Source organism: Anomalospiza imberbis, chromosome 18, assembly GCF_031753505.1.
Source record: "Anomalospiza imberbis isolate Cuckoo-Finch-1a 21T00152 chromosome 18, ASM3175350v1, whole genome shotgun sequence".
Classification (NCBI taxonomy): Eukaryota; Metazoa; Chordata; class Aves; order Passeriformes; family Viduidae; genus Anomalospiza; species Anomalospiza imberbis.
The window spans coordinates 5241284-5262878 of record NC_089698.1 but is presented as its reverse complement, the minus strand read 5'-3'; positions in this window follow the sequence as shown (position 1 = coordinate 5262878).

The following is a 21595-nucleotide window of genomic DNA, read 5'->3' as shown; positions in this document are numbered from 1 at the left end:
ACACTGGGCGAGCAGTGAGACCATCTGGTGCCTGAGTACGTGGAAATTTACCCGAGTGTCGTGTCCAAAGGGCGAGCTGCCTGTGCTGGGAGAATTCTCATGGAGAGTGTCTGGCTGTTCAGAAGACAAAGCTCAGTTTTATTTCTTTATTTCTCTGCTCAGGGAAGAGGAGGTGGGGTTAGCATGACTTATTTGGTGAAATCCACCGTGCCCAGAATGAAGGGAGCAGCTGACAGTGCTGGAAGCTGAGGAAATCCTCTCGTTCATGCCTGCGGGCTGCAGAGGCCAGAAGCTGGAAGTGTGCTGTGTGGTTCAGGAGCATTTAGAGCAGGACAAGGCAGTCTCTTGTGAGTGCAAGGAGCCACTCAGCACTACACAGCCATGTAATGGTGCAAGGATGGAGCTGAACAGGGCTGCTGTGGGGTAGGGATAAGAGAGGTGGGAGGATGTTGGCTCACACACATGGAGGGACTGACTCCAGCCCAAGGGCAGAGCCCCAGGGCTCCACTGGGCTGAGAAGCTTTTTGGTGATGGTCCCTCTAAGTTCTCATGCCCTCATCTGCAGAAGCATCTCTTCATCTATCCCTGGGACTCCTGTGTGCCCCTTGCAGCTTCCTCAATGCTCTCAGCTCACAGCTCCCTTCTGCCTGAGCTGGCCCTGCTCTGCCCTGCCCTGCCTGCTGTGCTGGGGGCTCCAGCCTCGAGCTCTGCCTGCTCTCCTGACATTCTCACTTCAGCATCAGCTCTTCTGAGCCTTCCCTCTTTATTTTCTTCCAATGTCAGAAAGGTGAGGAGGTCAAACGCTAATGCAGTATTTCTTTCCTTTTGTAAAGTGTACCTAGCAGATGAGGAGTGTCAACACTGATTTGTTTTTCAAGTGTTTCTGCAGGATTATTTTCTTGTTAAAAGTGACAAGGAGGTGCAGAACTGTCGGCCTTTAGCCAGAGATGTCATCTCGTCTTTGTGTAGGTGAACAGGCACGAGATGACAGAGCACCTTTTTGTGGGAAAGATGAGAAGTTGAGCCCAATTTAATAATTTCCTTAAAAACCAAAAGGAGCATATGTTCCTTCTCTTTTCTTGATCCTCAGTAATGAGAGGCTGGAGAGAGGAAGACCCTGTTAAGCCACAATCAGTGCAGTGTGTTTGTGCAGAACTGCTCTCAGTACCAAGGGGATGGTTTGAACAGCGTTATTCATCTGTGGCCTTTCCAAGCTCCTCTGCATCTTTTGACAGCAGAATTTGATGATGGTTTCAGCACAGATAAGATGCTCCAGATAAGATGCTCCTGTATAGCTGGCAGTATAGACCATGGGGAAACCATTCTGGCCTTCAGCTGTGCTCTCAGGACCTGCCCAGGAAGTTGCCCTGTGCTGGGTGCTGCCAGCTTGGCACAGCTGAGCCCCCTTGCAGCTCCACGGAGGGGCTGGCTTTTGTTCCTGGTTGCAAGTTGGAAACTCAGCACGTGGCTTTCTGTGGCCAGGGCTGAGGAGGAGGAGGGAGCATGTGTGGGCTGGAGGTGTGATCCTGCTCCTTGGTCTTCCTGGCCATGGGTTGCCCTTCAGCTTGTGGCACACTTCCCAGCACCAGAGAGTTGAGGAGACACTAAACGCTCACTTGGGTCCCTGGTGCTGATTTTTTCTGGCAGTTAAAGAGACTAACAATTGACTTGCCACTTGATGTAGTCATTAAGGGGCTGGCTGTGCTCTTGAAACCCTCTCCCGCTCTGCTCTGCACAGCCTCTGATGACCCCCCAGGACAAGGAGCGTTGCTGATCAGTGTTATTGAGTCTGGGTGGAGCTGAGGGGGCTGCACTCCTGTGGATGGCATTGGCTCCAGCACACGGACTGAAGCTTGTGTGGTGTGGCACAATACAGGACCAGTCCTGGGGCTGCTGTGGGACCAGGTTTGAGGTTTGTCATCTGGTCAGCAGAGAGGCAGATAGGAGAGTCCAGGATGGCTGGTGATGTGGCTAGGCTCCAGTTCCCCAGACCACATCTCCTTTGCTGGATTCGTAGTGGCTCACTCTGATCACCCTCACTGTGGTAAGTCGGCTCCAGGGGAGGTGTCAGCCAGCTGTGTGGAGGGGGGTGAATCAGTGCATTCTTTTGTCATGCTTCCAAGTCTAGAAATTCAGCAACTTTGGAGAAAGCTGTATTTAGAGGAGCAATAAAAAGGCAACTGACTCACATGGAAACATAATCAGCAGAATAAGAGGGGAGAGGCTTGGATTGCTGCAAGGAGACTCTGTTGGGGGAATATGTTTAGATCTGTGGTGGTGGACATGCAAGTATTGAAGCACCTAAGATGAGCCTGGCCTTTTCCAGAAATGAATTAGCAGAAGTAAGTAATGTATATCCACCTTCCCATGAGTTCTGGCTTTGTTAACAGTGATATCATGCTTTGCTTTTAATAGCTTTTGTGATCTCGGGGCAAAGTACTTTTTTTTTTTTTTTTTCAAATCGAGATAATTCTTTTGTTTGAAAAAAACACCCTAAAAGCCCTGAAGTGACCTTTCATTCTAAGTGAAGGAGCAGGCGGGCTGATGGCTTTTTCAGATAGGAAGAGTCAGGGCAGAGCAGCCCGCGCTGGCCAGCACTCCGACGAGGGAGCACTGCCGGCAGCGCACGCTTGGCCCTATTGTCTCTGCTTGTATGGACTAGTCGGTGGGAAATGAGGTATTTCCTCCTTGCAGCCTGCTCTCTTGGAGTGCTGGAGGCTGGATCCTACCCTGCCCTGCGCCACGGTGCAGCTCTTGCAGCGCCGGGCTTTGGGGAGGTGCTTTCCGTGGGAGCAGGATCAGCCTCTCCACCAGGTGTCTGGGAGGCTGTGACCCTCTGGGGCTGCTGGGGCATCGTTATTTAAACATGTTCTGATTAGCCTGCACTGTAAATCCAGCATTTTAATTCTTTCCATATGTAAGATCCAGTTTAATAAGCCAAAGTTTAAGACCATGCAATCTATTTGGAATAACCATATGGATTAGGAGTCAGACTGTGCTTTTCTGCTTCTTGTATTTACACTAATAGAGAGACAGTTGCTAATGTGCATGTAGCTTGTGCTGGTACCCATTTTTTTTAAATATGACACCAAATGGCTTGCATTAAAATATTTGAAAAGCAGTAAAACTGTGAAAGTTTCTCTCTTCCGCAGACACAGACACATCTGTGAAATGAGGCGTCTCCAGGCAGCAACATTCCTGTCCCTCCCTGTAGACTTATCAGTGGGGCTGGAGACCCCTGCAGGGTGCTGGGCCAGCCCAATTTCCCCCCAGCTGCACCTGCTGGGCCAGTGTAGATGCCCTGGGCATGAGGGAGAGCAGCCTTTGGGGCAAGGAGGACCTGGCTGGATCCAGACCCCTCCTGTAACGTCAGGAACTGGAGGAACTTGTGGCTATGGAGAGCCTGGTGCTGCCTATGCTTGGTTGGTTTGGCACATGGTGTTGACTGTGGTGTTGTCACCCCTGACACTCAGGGCAGATTCCAGCTAGGGTTCACCCAGCTAATGCCCTCCCACAGGCTAGAGAGAGGTGTGGAGAGAGAAGCAGCAGAGCTGGGAGCTGGCCACTTGCTCAGCTACTGAGGTCTTTGCATTCATCATTTATTTTACTGACATTTCTTGGTTTTCTTGGGCAGATCCCCCAGTCTGAGTCTTTCTTGGTCTTTGTGTTCCTCTTTCTTTACATTGCTATGGATTTTAAATACCATTTCAAAAGAAAACCAGCAGTGCTCTTCTTGTGAAACTTTGTTCTTGTGCTCTGAAGCAAACATCCCTCGGGAGGTCAAACAGGCTTTTGATGGTCACCTCTTCTGCAATGACCTGCCAGCACTGGGGTTGGTGGTGGGGTTTATGGGCTGTCACAGGACCCCCAGCCCCTGCCAGTGTCCAACAGGCTCCAGACTTGGCGTAACCTTCCTGTCTATACTTCATCCACTGCTTGTTTCTTGTCAATGAAATGATCACCTCGTTATGTCCCTGAAGCTGATGGGACAGGGACATTGGGAATGAGGCTGCTAAGGAGGCTCCAGCATGTGTCCCCAAGGTGAGGACAGTCACTTTGCTCTCTGCTCATCGCCTCTAGTGTTGCCTGGAAGGGGGTGGGCTGGGCTCCCCCTGCTTTGGGCAGGTGGGTACCGTTTGCCCTCAGGGGCTCTCTGAAGGTCTTGCTGAGTTCAGGGGGAACAGCACCAATCCCTGCTGCGCTGGGGAAATGATGGGGCAAGGAGCAGCATCCTCTGTCCTTGGCTCACAGCCCTCAGCCTTCTGCATGGATCTGGTGACCAAACGTGGCCAGAAGCCTCTCCCCTGTCTTCGAGGTGTTCCTTGGAAGATGTGTTTTAGCTGAGGGCAGGAGCCTGTGCCGCTGGCTGCTCCCAGGGCACCGAAAGCATCCGGCCCAGGTTTACAAAGCAGTTGGCTGCTGGAGTCAGACCTGGGTCTGCGCGAGCGCTGGATAGCATTTCCGAGTGGGAGTTGCACTCTGTCATCCTTCATTTGCTCAGACAGAGAGGAGGGAGTCAGCGTGAGACATGGCAACTTCTTCCTCCCCGTCTCCAGCATTAATCTAAATGCCAAAACACAGACCTTTTGGAATGCACTGGCGCTGTGGAGAGCACCAGGGCACAGAAATATCCCCAGGTAGGCTTCACAGGCACCCAGTGCTGCCTGTTGGGGAATGCTGTCAGCACGCTGCTGCTCCTGCCCCTGCTGGGCCATACTGAGGAGCTGATGGGCCTGGCTGCCTGAGGTGAGCAGGGAGCCTGCAGAGACATTCCCAGTGCTGGGCTGGAAGTGGTTTATTGAAAGGAAAGGATCATATTACACTCAATTTTTGCTGAGTTTATCTTGGTTTTTATCAGATTACATGCAGGATAGCTCATCAATATTGTGATCCTGCTGACATGTAAGTGAGCCGCTGCATAATTCATGGCTGCTGCAGGGCTCCAGCACTGGGAGGCACATATTTAATTAGGCACCTCACCATTCCAGTCTTCTGGAGCAGCCCCAGGATCGCACCCGTGGAGATGGATGTGGTGGCCCTGCCTGTGCAGCTCCTGGCTGCCTTGGAGGAACCATGCTGGCACTGTCCCTGGTCCCAGCTCGGGGGCAGAGACACTGTGTCATGGCATCAGAGAGCAGCACTTTCCAACAGACTCCTAGGGAGCAGAAATGTCCTGGCAGAGATGAGAGATCCTCCCTCTCGGGTGCCCTTTGGAGAGCAGGGGTGGTGATGAATGAGGGGTGCAGCATATCTTTGCACTCCTGTCAGCTGTAACGTTTAACTCCGAGAATCCACATTATCCATGAAAACACCCTGCCCTTTATCAGTCTTTTCAAGTTCAGATTCCTTCTACAGTGAAATCTGGAGCTGAATTATGTGTTTTGTGGCAAAGTCTTCCTTAACACCTGTAAATTTCTCACTCTGGTCCCTCTCATCTCCTTTATCTTGGGCTGGAGAACCAAGTCACTGCCTGGCTCTGCTGCCACTCTCCAGCTCTCTGGGATCATTATGGGACCCCTGCTCAGAACCTCCCTCCCATGGCAGGCAGAATCCAGCAGGGCAAGGACCCATCCCTGGGGTTCAGCAATGGACCCTCCCCAGCACTGGCCTCTTCTCTGGCTGTGTCCAAGGCAGTGTGTGTATCTTCTTCCTCTCACAGTGTGCTTGAAAATATATCTGGGATAGGAAGAATTCTTTTCCATTTTTGTGGTGCTTCCCTCCATTAATTTTCTGGTTGTAGTACATTACTCATGGATAATTAAGAGTGAGCTATTAATACAACAGTTAATATTCAAGTGCAGTGAAGAGGAGAGAACAATAAGTCAAGGAATCATATACTACAAGACATTTTAGTTTAGTGATGCAATTTTTTTTTGCTGGCTTTGGCTATCAGAGCATAGTGCTGCTTCCATTTAAGTATGGTCCTGAGAACTCCATTTATTGATAGAATACAAATAGGACATTAAATCAAGGGAAGTGAATTTGAATTGCTGGTCATATATACAATTATAAACGGGATTGGCTACTTCTATCTAGTATCTTGTATCTTAAGTTAGGAGAATTATGTTAGGGACTGCTAAAGAGAGCTTCAAGTGTCTTAAAATTAATGAGATTTAAGTCTGTCTAGGAATAAAAAAGAATTAATGTTAAAATGCAGCTCTTGCTTTAGGATGAAAAGATGGCTTTAGAGAAGTGGTGGTGCCTTGTCCAGATGGAGGAATGTGGGGAGGATGGGCTGTGCACCGGCATCAATTAACATTCCTGCCCTGCCATCCTCACTGGGATGGGATGGATGGATGGATGGATGGATGGATGGATGGATGGATGGATGGATGGCAGCTGCACGGAGGAGAGAGAGTGGGACAGTCCCCTGTGCCTGGCTGAAGGGTGGCTATGATAGAGCTCACCACCCTGTTCACCATCCTCCTCCCTTTGCAGTCCTGGCTGGCTGCTCCCAGCACTGCTCTGCACCACCCAGCAACGTGCCTGCAGAGCCCCCATCATGGTGTTTTGGGGGGTCACTGGGAGCATTCTCCTGTCACCCAAAGACCAAAGGTTTGGGTGTCCTCTCTGTAGTGTGGTGCTCTCTGGGGCAGCTCCTCCCAGGGCATTTCAGACCAGCCTGAGCAGAGAACACCTTGCTTTGTCCTTGTGCTATGGGTCTGCTCTGCTTTGGAGATGAGGAGGGAGGTGAACAGGGTGAACACGACTGTGACCATCGGGAACGCATGGTGGGTGGTGGCACTGGCAGTGCACACCTGCCAGAGGTCACCACTCCCTGGCACAGGGCTTGCCTGGGCTCCCAGCTGTAGCAGGGGCACGAGGGGTGGGCACAGAGGAGGTGAGATCCCCCAGTGCCACGCTGGGTGCCCCAGGAGCACCGCACAGCCCTCGATTCATGTCACGTGTGTGCTGACTGCAAGGAGCAGTGTCCTGGTGTGGAGCTTCTCCATTTCCAAAGGCTGAGCAGAGTGTGAGTGCGTGTGCATGGGGAGGGCTATGGGTGCAGGAGCCTGTGGCTGAGAGCAGGGATCTGGGGGAGGGGGAGGTTTCAGCAAACAGCTCCTTACCAAAACAGCCCTGACCTTTGCAGGGCTGGAGCTGTCTGATGCAACAGGCTGAACCTTTCCAGGCTTCAGCTCCAACTTGAAATGCTTCAGAGCAAAACTGATGGCTGCAGCACTGGCCCCAGAGCTTACATCCAGCACCTGCCCATCTGCTGCTGGGGATGGGGAAGGGTGCTAACATCCCAGCGTGGGAGCCACGCTCTGTTGTTCTCGTGTGTAGCCCGATCAGTGTTGGCTGGTGCCTGTAAGGGCTGCGTGCAGTGGCATGGGCAGCTGAGCTCCTCTGAGCCCTTTGGGGCCCAGAGGAAGAGCTGGGGGCACAGGAAGGGGCTGTGTTGTGCCAGCATGGTTTAGAGAGGTGGGTGGAGGTATTAATTTTGACCAGAGGGAAGAGTCAGTGTGTCCCTGATGGGAGCTCATACCCAGTCCATTGAAACCAAGTGGGAGGTCATTTGCAGCACCTCTGGTGTTCAGGCAGGAGCTGCTGTGCCCTGGGGGATCAGTGCTGAGAAGGCTCCTTGCTGCCTGGCTCTCTGGCAAACCAGAGTTAGTTACAGAGATGCTGTTGTTTCTGTGTCCTGTGGTGAATAAAATTCAACAACTCTGTATTTCTGAATGACAGCCCAGGGACTGCACTTCTGCTCTGGCTCTGTGTGAAGTGGCTTCATCCCAGCGCAGCTCCTCTGGGGCCTGAAGCCCTCGATTCATTAGTTGTCAGGTTTGTAGGTGGATTCTGCATTAGGCCTTTAATTTAGTGTATTGCCATGGGCTACTGACCACATGACACTGCTCAAATGTGAGCAAATCTAACGAGGATCCAGGACTGCTCTTTAATTTGGTGAGAATAACAGAGTGAGCATGGGCCCGGAGAGTGTTAATCATGAAGGAAAACTGGCTGAAACCAGGTCAGCTGGTGCTGGTTCTCAGCACAGCACGATGGAGAGGGAGCATGGGGGGTGGAGGACTGGCAGTCCCACTCCTCCAGTGACAGGAAGCACCATGGCCACAGCAGCCTTTACTGCTGCCTTTTTCCTCCCTGTAGCTGAGCACTGTGGCCCATTTGGTGGCCAGGGTCTGTGGGGTTGCACTCAGGTCCCCAGCCCAAGGAGGTGCTCCAGGGGCTGGCAGTGCCCTCATGCCCTTGGTGCCGTAGGAAGGGGCAGGTGCTGCTCCCTGGCTGTGACAGTCCGGGGGTGCTGGGTGTCCTTGTGGGAGCTGATGGCAAAGGCCAGTCCCAGCTGCCACCTGCCTGTCCCTCAGTCCTGCGTTGATCATGTGGCACAAAGGCCCTGCAGTCACCAGCTCCTCACGGGAGCAGCAGTGCGTCCCCATACTTAGATTTGTTCTGTGCAATAAACAAATGCGCACTGCTCTCCTGCTGGCTATTCCCGCCCGGGGCTGGCTCCCCTCGGCACGTATCACGTGGATTTACTGTGTTATCCTGGAGTGCTGCCTGAACTTGGCTGGCTTCTTTAAACCATCCTTTTTGGAGGGGTGGGCTTAGAGAGAGGGGCACAGGAACCCTCTGCGGTAATTCCTGTTGACTGCAGTGACCAGCGAGGCAGAACTGATCAACTGCAGGCTTCCCTGCTGCTGAGCTCTGCCAGCAAAGTGCTTACATCTGCTTTTACACTAATGGGAACTTTATGGACTGGTGTGTCCCCCCCCAGCAGCAAATTCCAGCAAGGTCAGAATTGAGAAAGTTGCCACCTGACACCGTCCGTGAAGCCCTGAGCCGGCCAGAGGAGGCCAGGTTGCACAGAGGACTTTCTGGGGCAGCAGTTCTAATGCTGTCACCTGCAACTGATAGCCTGGAGGGCCCCCAAACGCCACTGCCATCCCACTCCCCAGTGGCACAGCTCTGTGCTGGGCCATGCTGCTGCAGGAGCTGTGTGGATGGGTGCCAGGTCAAGCAAGGCACTGAGCTGCTCAGCACACAGGGAGCCATGGTGGCTGTCCTGGCAGAGTGAGCTGTTCTCTGTGCACACCCAGAAGGTGATGATGTGGCAGTGCTGCTCCTGCTGCATGGTCTGGGAGCATAGCTGTACTGCCACTGGCAGGTGGGTGCCGCGTGAACAGGGCAGCAGTGGACCAGGATGTGCCATGCATAGGGAGCACAGGTGCTGTGTGGTGAGTGCCCCAGGTACTGAAACCATGACATGATTGCTTTGAGGCCCTGTATTTTCCTGAATTTAATGAATGACCATTACACATTAATGGCTATTGAGGTGATTAATATTTACTTTGTGTGGAAGAGAGTTTGCAGAAACATAACTTGCTTCTGTGCAAGTTACTGTTCATTTTTCAGGACATACAATCAGCCTGGACAAGGCCTGCTGAACTGTGGCTGCTTTGGCAGCCTGAGTGTGAAGGATTATGGAAGATCTCCTATTAACTGTCTCTTTTTAAATCTAACATTGCAGGGCCCTAATTGCTTTGACTTTGAGTAAGGAGAGGATGGTTTCTGTAAGGGCATCCTGTGGTGCTGTGTGGCCGCTGGCCCTGGATAGGGCACTTGGGGTCAGTTCCTCATCCTGCCTGGTGCTGGTGTGTTTGTGCTGCTGTATGTCACATATTGCTCTCCTGGGATGTTGTGTGATGCAGATGAGGATGGAGCAACCTTCTCATTGTCCCTCTCCTGAACAGGGACCAGCCAGCAATGGAGACTGCCCCATGGCACCCGTGGGTGTTCACCCTGTGCTGGTTTCTGTAGGTGGTGAGCGAGGCAGGAGTGCTCCTCTCGAGCTCTTCTCCTTCCTTCACCTTGCACAAAGCTTCATCTGGCTTCAGCTCTTTGAAACAAAGCCTCTACAACCCTCTGGGTGCCCCATGGCACAGGGATGGCTGGGATGAGTGATGGTGAAGACCCTTGGGGCATTGCTCTGGTTGCCAACCCCAGGCACAGGAGCTGCCCTTGTCCTGTCCCAGGCACAGCTCTGGTACACAGACTGGCCACAGCAGGGGATGGGCAGCTCCTGCAGTTCCTCATCCCTGGAGCAGTGATCACCAGGTCTCAGCTGCTTGGAGCAGGTTCAGGTCCCCTTCCCTGATGCTGGGAGATGGATGCTGCTGGTGATGCCCGGAGAGGCCGAAGGCTGCTGTGCCAGCCCAGCTTCCTGGCTCCTGCTGCTGCAGTTTGCAGTGGTTTGTTAAGTGAAAGGCGATTGCAGAGCAGGCAGCAGTGAATAAATTCTGTTTTTCTCAAGCATTTAGTGTTGCTTTCAGTTTGCTTTGATGATGTCTTCTCACAACTAGTGTAAACAGACTGCGCAACGGGGAGCACTCACATGTGTACAAGAAGCTGCACATGAAAGACAGAGGCATCTTGAAAGCCATAATAACACTCTGAGTGCCAGTTAAAGGATTTGTCACTAAGAGCACTTTACAGATAGAAAGAACTTATTAACTAGTGTGACTAACAGCTTGCAAGGTTTAATTGATGTGTGTTTGTTGTCCTTTTATATCTCTCCCCCTTGTCTTCCTCTTGGCACTGATTCCAGCAGTTGCTGGTGCAAGAGCAGCAACCTCAAAGCAGCCTGAATAGGTACCAGAAATAAAAGGGAGGCCAAGCCCTGCCCAGAGTGTCCCCAGATCTGGGGCTGCAGCGGCTGTGGGAGTTTGGCCCCAACATCTGGATTCTCCCTAGAAACTGGGGCTGGGCCTATTTTCTTGCTCAGGGTTCTGTTATTCCTCCCTAAGTGAGGCAGAGTTTTTGAAGATAAAGCTTTTCAATGCATGAATAGGATGGATAATGAATGTTTCTGCCAGACAGACTGCTCGTTGCAAGATTGATTGACTATTAAGGTCATAACGCAGCAGCCACCCACACGAAGCAAACAGGCTAATGTTAGACTCCAGGTTAAGCCGAGAGTTGGTCAGCTGTCCACGGGCACAGTGGGGGCTTCCAGTCATCTGTCAACAAGTGATTGATTGATGTGGACACCTTCCAATCTTATTCTGATGATTCTCAGCAGCTTGCCTGCCTGGTGGCCATTTTTCAGGAGTTGGCAGCACTCAGACCTCCAGGACTCCAAGCGATGACTGCATGGGGGTTAACCCTTTCCTTTGATCCCAAATGCCTTTGTTGTGGGCAACAACGGCAGCGCATGGGGGAAGGATTGTATTTGTGAGCCCCAGTTACGAAATACACCGTGACACTCCCTGAGTGAGAGCAATGCTTTGACTTTCAGACTTTTCTAAGTGAGTTGGCCTGAGTGAAGCTGCAAGTGGGGATCTGCAGAGAATCACCTGGAGCAGGCAGGTACAGCCTGGTACTTCATGGGCATTTTAACGTGCACTGGGTAAACTGTGTGCATCAAAGGTCCAGCAGCAGCATGGCAAATCCAGGTAGGAGTGAGTTTGGTATTCAGAAGGGAAAAAAAATAAGGATTGGCATAGCATAGACATTTTCTGGTGTGAGAGACAATTAGCTAAGAGAGCTCTTCTGGTTTTAAGAATTTCTCCCAGTTCAGGGCTTTGAATTCACCAGAAGTTTGTTGCCTGGATGCTGGCTTTACGTGTGCATGAAGAGGACTTAAATATATCTCTCTGTATTATTTCATGTACATGTTATACTTGGTGTGTGCCCACACACGTGCTAGTAGGAAATTGAAGTTATGCATGCCATGTAGTGCATGTTTGCCATCTGTAAACAACTTCAAGGGTCCTTTGGTTGCAGTGTGTGACCTTCTATGCTCCCTTGTCTTTCTTTCAGCAGTTTTAGTTTAATTGTTTTGGAGGACCCTGATGCCTGACTTCACCTTTCCATGCACTTTCTATCTATGGTTTTAGCATTCCTAATGTACCCTAAAAGCCTGTTGTGGGGAAACGTCAAGAGCCTCTTCTCCACGAGCTGGACCTTTATGTAACTCAAGTGCACTGTTGAGTTTTGATGGTGTGATCCGAGCGTTGTAATGTGGCAGAGCTGGCACAGAGCTATTAAAGGCAGCAGGAGAGCTGTGCTCAGCTGCTCTGAGTGCTGCTGTGTTGTTGTGCACCCCCTTCCCCAGCCCCAGCAATGGGCTGCAGGCTGATATTTTTCCCATGGAAGATGGTGCCTCAGGCCCTGATCCAGGACTATGTAATGCCAGTCTCCCTCCTGGCTGAGCAGGGATAGGATCTGAGCCAGGAGGAGCTGCTGGGAGCTGATCTTCCATGGCTGTGGCTGACTTCTGCTAATCCTGTCTTCTCTCCATCCCTTGCAGATGGTGATTCCCACTCCGACGGTGCCCCCACACAACACCACGCTGGCCTTGCTGCTGACTGTTTCCTGGATGCCAAGAACCATCTCCCACTGCCAGGCTGGGCATTGTCTCGTTCAGAGCTGCTGCCCTGGGTGGGCTCTGTGGCAGCAGTGCTGACCTGCACCTAAGGAAGAGTCATGCCCAGCACCCAGGATGTTTGGTACAAGGTGAACCCATGGGCAGGTTCACCATGGCAATGCTGGTGGAGAAGCTTCTCCCAGGCCAGCATCAGCCCCTTGGCCAGAGACAGCAGGGCTCTGCTGGGGAGGGAATGAATGACCTGTGCTCCTGTAAACTGAAACAGGGGACTGAAATGCCACATGCCCGCCACAGAATTTTTCCAGGGCACAGCAGAGCCATGTGTAGTGCTTCAGCCCTCTTGTCCAGGGCACTGAGGGCTGTTGGTCTGAGTGCATGAAAGATCAAGAATTTGTCTCTGAGGCCTTCTGTAGCAGAGCCATGGCCTTCTCCTCTCTTCCTTGCACACCCCATGCTCACACTTGTGTGCTCAGTTCTGCTTGGTGGGGAAAAAGAACCTCGGTGGACAAGGGGAAGGTCTTTGATAGTAGAAGATGAGCCCATGAAAAGCAATTGTCAGTTCTGTCCATGGAGTAGTACCACAAATTGCTTTTCTTCCCTCAAGCATCCTTCCCTCCTAGGCCTTCGCCAAAGGGCACTACCACTAGTTGCAGCATGAGGTCTGGGACTTTTTGGTAAAGCTCTCTGCCATCATTGTTCTTAACATGTGTGGGCAGATGCAAAGTGCTCTGGGACTGCCATGAAATGCAGTAGAAGTGTAGAGGTCCCATTTTAGCTTTTGTCGAAGCTAAAAGAAAGTGGCTTCTTTGGGCATGGTCATGCCATGGAGCAGTGGTAGGGCTGGGAGAAGCCAGCCTAGGTCATTCATCCCTAGCAGCCTGTGTCCTCTGGATGTTGAGTATCAGCCAAGAAGGGATGCTGCTGAGTGCTTTTCTGCTGAGTGCAGGTGGTAAGGAGTTGAAAGGCACCAGCTCTGCTTGCTGACGGCTCCCGCTCAATAGGGTGTTTGGGATTTCTGTGGAGCAGCTGCAGACAGACATGGAGCACTGCTGGTGGTGCATGGAGAAAACCTTCCCTGTGCTTGGGGAGGGGCACCAGGGTGTCTCCTGCAGCTCATTATGTAGAAGAGAGAGACTTGTAGTTATTTCTCCTTGACTGATCTCTGATTTGGCACTGATCATTAGGATGGTTTTGTGTATTGGAGAGTCACACTGAGGGGGGTGCATTCGACTTGAGCCTCCCTCCAGGCTTACTGCCGCCCACAGTGTGCAGCCCCCCGGGCAGAGCTGCCCCTGGGCAGAGCCTGAGCGAGGGCCATGGAGCCTGGGAGTGGATGTGGCACCTCTGCCAATGGACAAAGGCTGGGAGCGAGCAGCTTGGCCATGCTGCCTGCTCCACCAGCGGCCTCCGTGTCCCTGTGGTGTGAGCCCAGCCAGCGTGGCCTCGGGGCTTCTCCCGAGGCAGCGCTGGTATAATAACACTGATGAAAAGCTGATTAATCCTTGTGAACGAGCCGCAATAGCTTCCCTCTAGAACTGAAGAGATTACCACTGATTTGTCATTCTGATTGTTTCAAAGAGACGTGCAATTAGTTGCTCTAATTTAGCTCTGCTGCCGGCTCGCGCGTGACAAGGGCGCCGTAATCAGTGGGGCTGCGATGGCAGCCACTGGTGGTGCAGCTGTGCCGACACCATTTCACGGGCGCAGGGCGGCCACCAAAATGGTGGAGCCTCACGTGCTCCCGTTCTGGTGTGGTGCAAAAGCATTTTCGAAGGACCAGGGCCCCTCGGTGCTGTGTGGCACTGGAGCAGGCCTGGCTCAGGGTGTCCCGCTCCAAGCCGTGCTGGTGGAGCTGGAGCTCAAGGGCTCCTGTGCCCTGTCAGATCAGGGCTCTTGTTGGTGCTGGCTGTTCAGGAGACTCTTGGGAATTCACAGGGAGAGCAGTGAGTGCTGGCCTAAAACCCCCACGAGGTGATGGGCTGCACTGGATCGTGCACTTAGTTTGATTATAAAATAGAAAGTCGTAAGGAAATCTTGTTTTCTGATTCTGCTCCCTCCAGCTATTGGCCCTCTTTGCCAGGTGCAGTAAAACCAGTCCCAGGTACAGGAGAGGGGGGATATTTGCTTGAGGTTACCCCTTTCTGAGGACTGTCTTTGCTTTCGAAAAGGTACAAAGCTGGCACAGAAAATGAGGCGCTTGTGGCTCAGCCCCCCAGCTCGCTGCACTGGGTCAGCAGCCAACCCCCTCTGGGCAGAGAGGAGGGAACACATGGGATTTCAAAATGTGTCCATTTTCAGTGAGACAAATCACTTAAAAATTCAATTCAAAATGAAGAAAATAAAAATGCTTTAAAAACAAAACCTGCCTGTGGCTATTTCTTGGTTGAAGCTGTCTCTTTTTTTCCTCTCTCTTTTTTTTTTTTTTTTTTTTTTTTTCTTTTTTTTTTTTTTTTTTCCTGGGAAGGCATTTTGTTTCTGGAGAAAGCTAGCCATGCTTGCTAGGGAGGGTCTTTGAGGGGCCTCTGAGCAGCTCTGGTGCTGGCTACCAGCAGCCCGTGCACCTCGGCCCCTGGCCAAGCAGCACCACGCAGCTGCTCGGCTCATGTTCCCGGCCACAGCATGGCACAGCCAGGCCCGTGTCACTGCAAGGTCGTGGTTTTCCCCGGCCCCTCCAGCTCAGCTGTCAGCTGTCGTCCCCCACTGGGCAGCAGCCCGGCACCCTGTGGCACCCAGGGGACCCCGCCCATCGTGTGTGTCCTGGGGCTGAGCCTGGGCTGGTCATCCTGCCCGACAGCTCCACTCTGCTGCCCCGGGCACAGCGCAGCACCCGGCCAGTGCTGTGCCCCCAGCCCTCAGTGTCCTTGTCATGGGTGCTGCTCGGTGGCAGCTCCCTGGGTGCAGGTGACGTCCTGCTCACTCCGCACCCGCTGCTCTGCTGGTGACAGCTGATCCAAAGGGCAGCCGGGGTCTCGGCAGTGCCAGGTGGGCCCAGACGGACAAGTGCCATCGCCCAGGACACATTCCCCTTGCCTTTCCTGGATTGGGTCAAGGTTGGCCTCAGTGAACCGGCTGAGGGATGGTCTGGCACAGGGAGCACCAAGCAGGACATTTTCGAGTGCTCCTGCTCCCTTCAGCTAAATATAAGCCCCAGTGGGAAGCCTACCTCTCACCAGTTTCATGTTTCTTGCCCCTGCGCTTCCTAAACCTGGCAGCAGGCCCAGTTGTCTCCAAGTCTAAGATGAAAATACCCTTGCAAATCCCACTCGTAAAAATACCTGCTGTATTCCCAAAACATGCCTGAGATAGCTTCCAGAGAGGATGGGGAGCTAAAATAAGATGCATGAGCTCAGAGCCCCATTTTCCACTGGCCCCACGGTTCCCGTCGCCGCAGCACACCGTGCCATGGACTGAAATGGAAGTGCTGCTGTGCAGGGTGGCCTTGGGCTGGAACCAGATGAGCCACAGCTCTTCCAGAGCAGGTGCTGCTGCAGTCCTTGTGTGTGCCAGCAAGGCCTTGTGCTCCTGGGAACAAGCTTGTGGCTGGTGGCACCACCTGGGCAGTCACCTTGACCTGCAGTGTTAGCCTCAGCAGAGGAAACCTGGGTGAGAGTGGGGCACAGAGCTGTGGCCAAGTGAGGGGCAGCAGGAGGCTGCTGTTCCCTGGGAGGTCCGCGTGGCCAAGGGTCACCTGCCCTTGGGATGGGATGCAGGTGCTCTGCTGTGGACCTCAGCCTCCCTGCGTCACCCCTTGGCCACCCTCTGCACTGGTGAGACTGAGGGGACACACAGAACTCTTGTCCTGCTGAAGGGCACAGGCCTGCAGCGTGGGCACAGCAGCTGGGAGGGCAGTGAGCCTCACTCTGCATCCAGGCAGTCCCTGGGCAAAGGGGTGAGCCCCTGGGGAGGTGACATGACCTGCCCATTGGAAACCAGCTCCTGGCAGGGTCACAGTCCATGGAGCAGGGTGTCAGGCTTCCTGGGAACTGGAATCTCAGCCTTGTCCTCTTCTGAAATGCTCTGCTGCAGCCTGCAAATCTATCCCAGATCTTCTCGCAATCGCACATCTCTTTTTTTACTTTTTAACAACCCACTGCTTCTACTAGATGCCAAAATGTTTCCTGGATCAGGCACAGATGTCCCCACAGTCACGTCCTGTTATTGTCTCTGCTTGGCTGTGGCCTGAGGTGGGGGCAGACACAGCCCCAGGTTTACTCCAGCTGTAGGCAGGAATGTGGTGGCCACAAGCCCTTAGCAGAGACAGTGTCTGCCCACCTGGAGTGGGGTCTGGGGGCAGCAGCAGAGCCATTGGCTGCTCCAAGCACCCCAGCTAGGATGGTCACAGGGCACAGAACACTTGGCAGCCATGAAAGGTGTCCTGCAGCACCTGGACACAAACATCTGCTCATGCTGCTCACATTGGAGACCCCCTCTTGTACCTGCCACGTTAAACTCTTGGGGTCTGCTCTTGCCCTCATGGCCCTTCTGTGCTGTGCTGCTCCTGAGGTTTTGGAGGGATTTTGTCCCCACAAGGCTGATCACCTTGCAGCCATGAGCTCAGTGGGGAGAAAAACCCTTTTAGGCTCAGCAATGGTGTCAATGGGCCCTGGCGGCCTTCATGTCCCCTTGGTGGTGCCCAGGCCATGTGGGTCCCACGGGTCCTCCTGCAACAGCATTAGTGCTGGGTGGTTGCGTGGGTGCTTTGAGGTGAGATTTGTTTGGGAGGGCACAACTGTCCCCCTTCTGCAGATGATTACATCCTGAATCTCACTGACTGTGGGGCTGGGTGGCAATATTCAAAGCTCCCCACTCACTCTCATTGCCTTGTATGTCAGCAAGTGCTACTTAATGATCTGTGAATGGAGGGAATGCTGGGAATGGGCTGGACCTCGTGTGAAATATCCATCCAGAGTCTATAAATAATGCAGCCTCTTTATGCTGTGCACAGTTTGGAGCTTCATGGGAGGAGCATCTCCCTGCTATGACTGGAGGAGCCTGTGAGTGATTTGGGTATGAAACAAAGGCGATGAAATGTAAAGAGAGGGACTGTTCAATTTCTGAAATATCCTGCAAATGTGCCTCAGCCACTTCTGCCAGCTCTTGAGCTGCCACCCACCCTGTGGGTAGTGCCTTGGGCTGTGCCACATGCACCAGGACACAGACCCCAACACTGACCATGGAAACAGCTGGGAGTAGGGTCCCTACTTGCCCTCAGGGCTCTGCCTCTCATCAGTCACTGTGATGAACCCGGGGCTGCTGTGGCCCCCTGGCACTGGCTGCAGTGTCCCAGTGAGTGGCAGCTGCCCCAGCCCTGGCTCGTGAGCTGTCCCACTGCTGACAGGGCGTGTGCTCCCAGACCTCAACTGCCTCTGTGGTGGTCTATAGCTCACTCCCTTTTCCTACCAAGGAAACTACCTGGCATTGGGGAAATACAAGTGGACTTCTGCTGGAGCAGTTCTCTGGTCACTTTTCTAGGGCAATATATGGGTTTCCCTGCATGTTTGGAAATGCAAGCAGAAGCAGCTGCATCAGCATTGCCACAGTGTGGGTGTTCATAGCCTGCACTGGGCACCCCAAGGGGGTCTGCACAGAGACAGCTCACAGGCAAGGAAAGCCAGGCTGTCACACTCAGACATGAGTGGATGGACGCTCCCATTCCCTGGCACATTCCACCTGCCCATGAGCAGGGCTACAGCCCTTCTCTGCCAGTGCCACGACCAGCATGAGGTGGCTTCCTGGGCATGGAGGGTCTGCCTTGCCGGGGCAGGAAGGGTTGCATGAATTTGACTAATTAAAGGATACATTCCTGTCATAAATATTCTGTCACCGCTCTGCACGTCTTGTTAAATTTGCTGTGCCGGCGCTCACCATGGCATTTGTGTGATTAATAACAGCAAAGCAGGAATGAGCTGGTGCTGCACCAGCATGGCAGCGATCAGGGCACACGGAGCCCGGCCCGGGCATGGCCCCGGTGTTATCTGTGGCAAAGCAGGTGGAGCAGTCCCAGCGTGGGGATCGCAGCCGGGGCTGTGCCTGGCTTTTATTTTTAACACCCTGCTCCCAGGCGGTGACAAGCCTTCGCTAAGTGAGGTAATAGCCAATTGATTTTGTTCCGTTTTGCAGTGGGCAGTAATAAATCACACGGCTTGTCAGGGGGTGTTTCATGTTTTCAGTGAGAGTGTGCCAGCAATTAACCATCAGAAAGCTCTTGTGGCTCTGCTCCTGAAGACGTGGCTGCAGTCTGAAACTCAGGAATGTGGGGCCCTCCGCCACCAAAACAGAGCGGTTGTGGCGGAGAGTTAAAGGGGGTTTATTTCCAGGCTCCACAGTGGACAGGGCAGGAGATTGATGACAGGGAGGAGCAGCCACTCCATTCATGGGCACAGGCGCCTGTGAAAGGACACAGGGAGTGTGGAACTGTGGGATGTCCCCATCCCCACCCCTTTCCCACTGTGGCCTGTGGACCCGCAGCATTGTGGCCAGCAAAGGTGTGAGACCCATCCAGCTGCCTTCTCCACAGCCACACTGGCAGCGGGTCACAGGGTGAGGACAGAGCGAGATGGAGCTGCCAGGCACTTTCTGGCCCTGCTGTAGCTACGGCTGTATGCTGCTGCCATCCTGGGCTGTCTGTGCCTGGCTCTGGGGCTGCAGAAGTGCTGTATCGGGGTGCAGGGAGGGACGTGGCAGCCACTCTTCCCTCCAGCCTCGTTCAGTGGGGTGCAGGGGGTCACTGGGTTTGGTTCAGCCTGGTTCAGTGCCCCTCACACCATGCCTCTGGGGTCCCTGCAGCCCTTGGCAGGCTGTTGGGGTTTGGAGGGGCTGAGGCACACATGAGTGGTGGGCTGTGGGGTCAGCCGGGTCTCTGCAGCCTGCTCTATCTCTCTGGGCTCTGCCTGATGATTCCCAGATGGTAATCGCTCTGCTTTTATTTCCCGTAACCTTTGTTACTCTGGGAAGGCAGAGGCAGAGGCTGGGCTAGAGGCCGGGGTGAGGGATGTGGCAGGAGGGTCGGGACCCTGGGGAATAATGCTGGTTTCAAAGCAAGGCCTTTCACAGAGGCATTTGCATTTGGAAATAGGGAGCGACTGCTTTGCATGCAGAGCTGGAGGCTCTGGTCCTGGGGGGAAGGAACAGGAGCAAGTGGCCAATTGATCCCCTTACTGAAATCAGGAAATTACCAGGAAATCATCCCCTGCTCTGTGCTGAGGTGTCTGTGACATAAGATCCTTCTCCAGCCCATGGCCTGGCTGCCTGCTGTGGCTCCGCTCAGGCTGTGACTTCCCCATTGCAGCGCTGTGGATGAGAAGTCCAGGATCACAGGAGAAGGGGGTGGGTGCCACTGGCCCCCAGCCCTTGTGTCACTCCCGGCTAGATCAGAGCAGCAGAGCTGCCTCCTCCCGGGGCTATGCTCCCCCTTCTCCCCAGGACTTTGCTGGAGGCAACACGCAGCAGCTCCAGCGTCTGTCTTAGGGAGAGATAAACACAAAAGCTCTGGAATGAGTGAGACGGGCACACATGGGCTCTGCTGCTGCTGCTCAAGGTGGCATTAGATGAGCTGTGTTCCACACCCCACACAAGCTGCATACATGTGTGCATGTTTGTGATGGCTGGAGAAGACCCTTGGGAAGGCTCCTGAGGGGAGGGAAGGGATATGTCCCCTATACCTTCCTGCCTGCAACCCGACTGTCCAGTAAAACCAGTTTCCCTGTTGGCAGCAGTTGTTACAAGACTGTGACTCCACTGGAGGTTCTGGTGCTGGCACCAAGGCACTGGCATCGCACTGCGTGCGCCCAGGCATGGCTAGGAAGGGTGCGTTCATGGAAATGCATCTGGGATTTCATGGGCTTGTTATGGGTTAAAATTCCAGATTTGACATTTTTGTCATGGAGCTTTGGCTGGTGAAAGCCATGGAGAAATCCCAGCGAGTGCAGGCTGGTCCTATGTTGTGCCTTCTGCCCAGTCTGGGCTCATCTCGTGTGTGCAGGGAGTTCATCTGACTTCCTTGGGGTCACCCCATTAGAAAGAAGTTCCTAACCCTGACTATAGGGTTCCCAATGCAGTGTGGTCTCACCACAACCCTGTGAGCAGGACTCGTTCTGCAGCTGCCGCGCACGAGGCACACACAGACACAAGGACAGTTGTTTTCAAACCTCCTCCATGGGAGGAAAGGAATGGATGGAAATGCTTCCTTCCCCAGACCCCCAACATTTTTGTGATTTCATGGGAACTCGTAGGAAAGGAGTTCGCATTTCCCGTGGTGCTGGGCAGAGGAGCACGGTTCATGGCGTGTGACAGAGAGCGGGGTCGTGGGCCCCTGGGCAGGCAGGAAGCAAGGCTCTCCTCCCTGGGAGGAACCTGCCTGCGTGGGGGAAAACCTGCCTCATTACACACCAATTGAAAAAAAATTATTTTTTCATCATTGCTTTTATTTTCCAACATCCCAAGTGACTTCTTTGTTACATGATTAATATGCCCTGTGAATTACAGCCTGGAGTGTGATACGTTGCTGGGATCTGCATGGGAGCCTGAGGCAGGTGATGCTCCATCTCCAACTCCTGCAGCCCTTTCTTTTACAGACTTCAGGGTGGAAAAAAATTCTGTCTCCACTTGGACTCTATTTATTGCCACAGTGTGAGACTGATGAGGGGTGACACAGCTCACACGAGTCCAGGTAATGCCTCATACGGAAGCAAGTGACCCAGAAACATCCTGGAAAAGTGCAGCCAAGGAAACAGCCCCTTGGAGTCAGCCTGGGGTTTGCTATCTCCTGCATCTTGGTGCCCACTGTGACTGGAATGGAGGATTTCTTCCCTGCACCTTAGGCTCAGGCAGCCTCAGTGGATGCAAAGTCTGGGCACTAGTGGGCTCATGGAGCAGAGCTGTTGAAAAGTCTGAAATATTTTTATAGCTACAAGAAGCTGTTGTTTAGCTCTTTCACAAATACATAAATTATGGTGCTGCATGTCAACCCTGGGTTTTCTTTGCCTGGGTGACAAGGCTCTTGCTCTGTGCATTGTGGGCTGGGAGCTCCCCAGGTCCAGTTCCTCCTCCAGAAAGAGGGAACTGCAGTGCATGGCCCCTGCTTTGAGTACAAATTTCTCCACTTGGAATCCAGAGAGGTCCAGTTCCTTGTCACCACGGCTGTCACACTATTAAACAGGACTTTGTTCAGACAAAGCCTGCTCATCTTCTCTGGAGCATGGGGAACCTTGAGGCTTTTCCCAGTATGAGGACTGATGAGGGGCTATT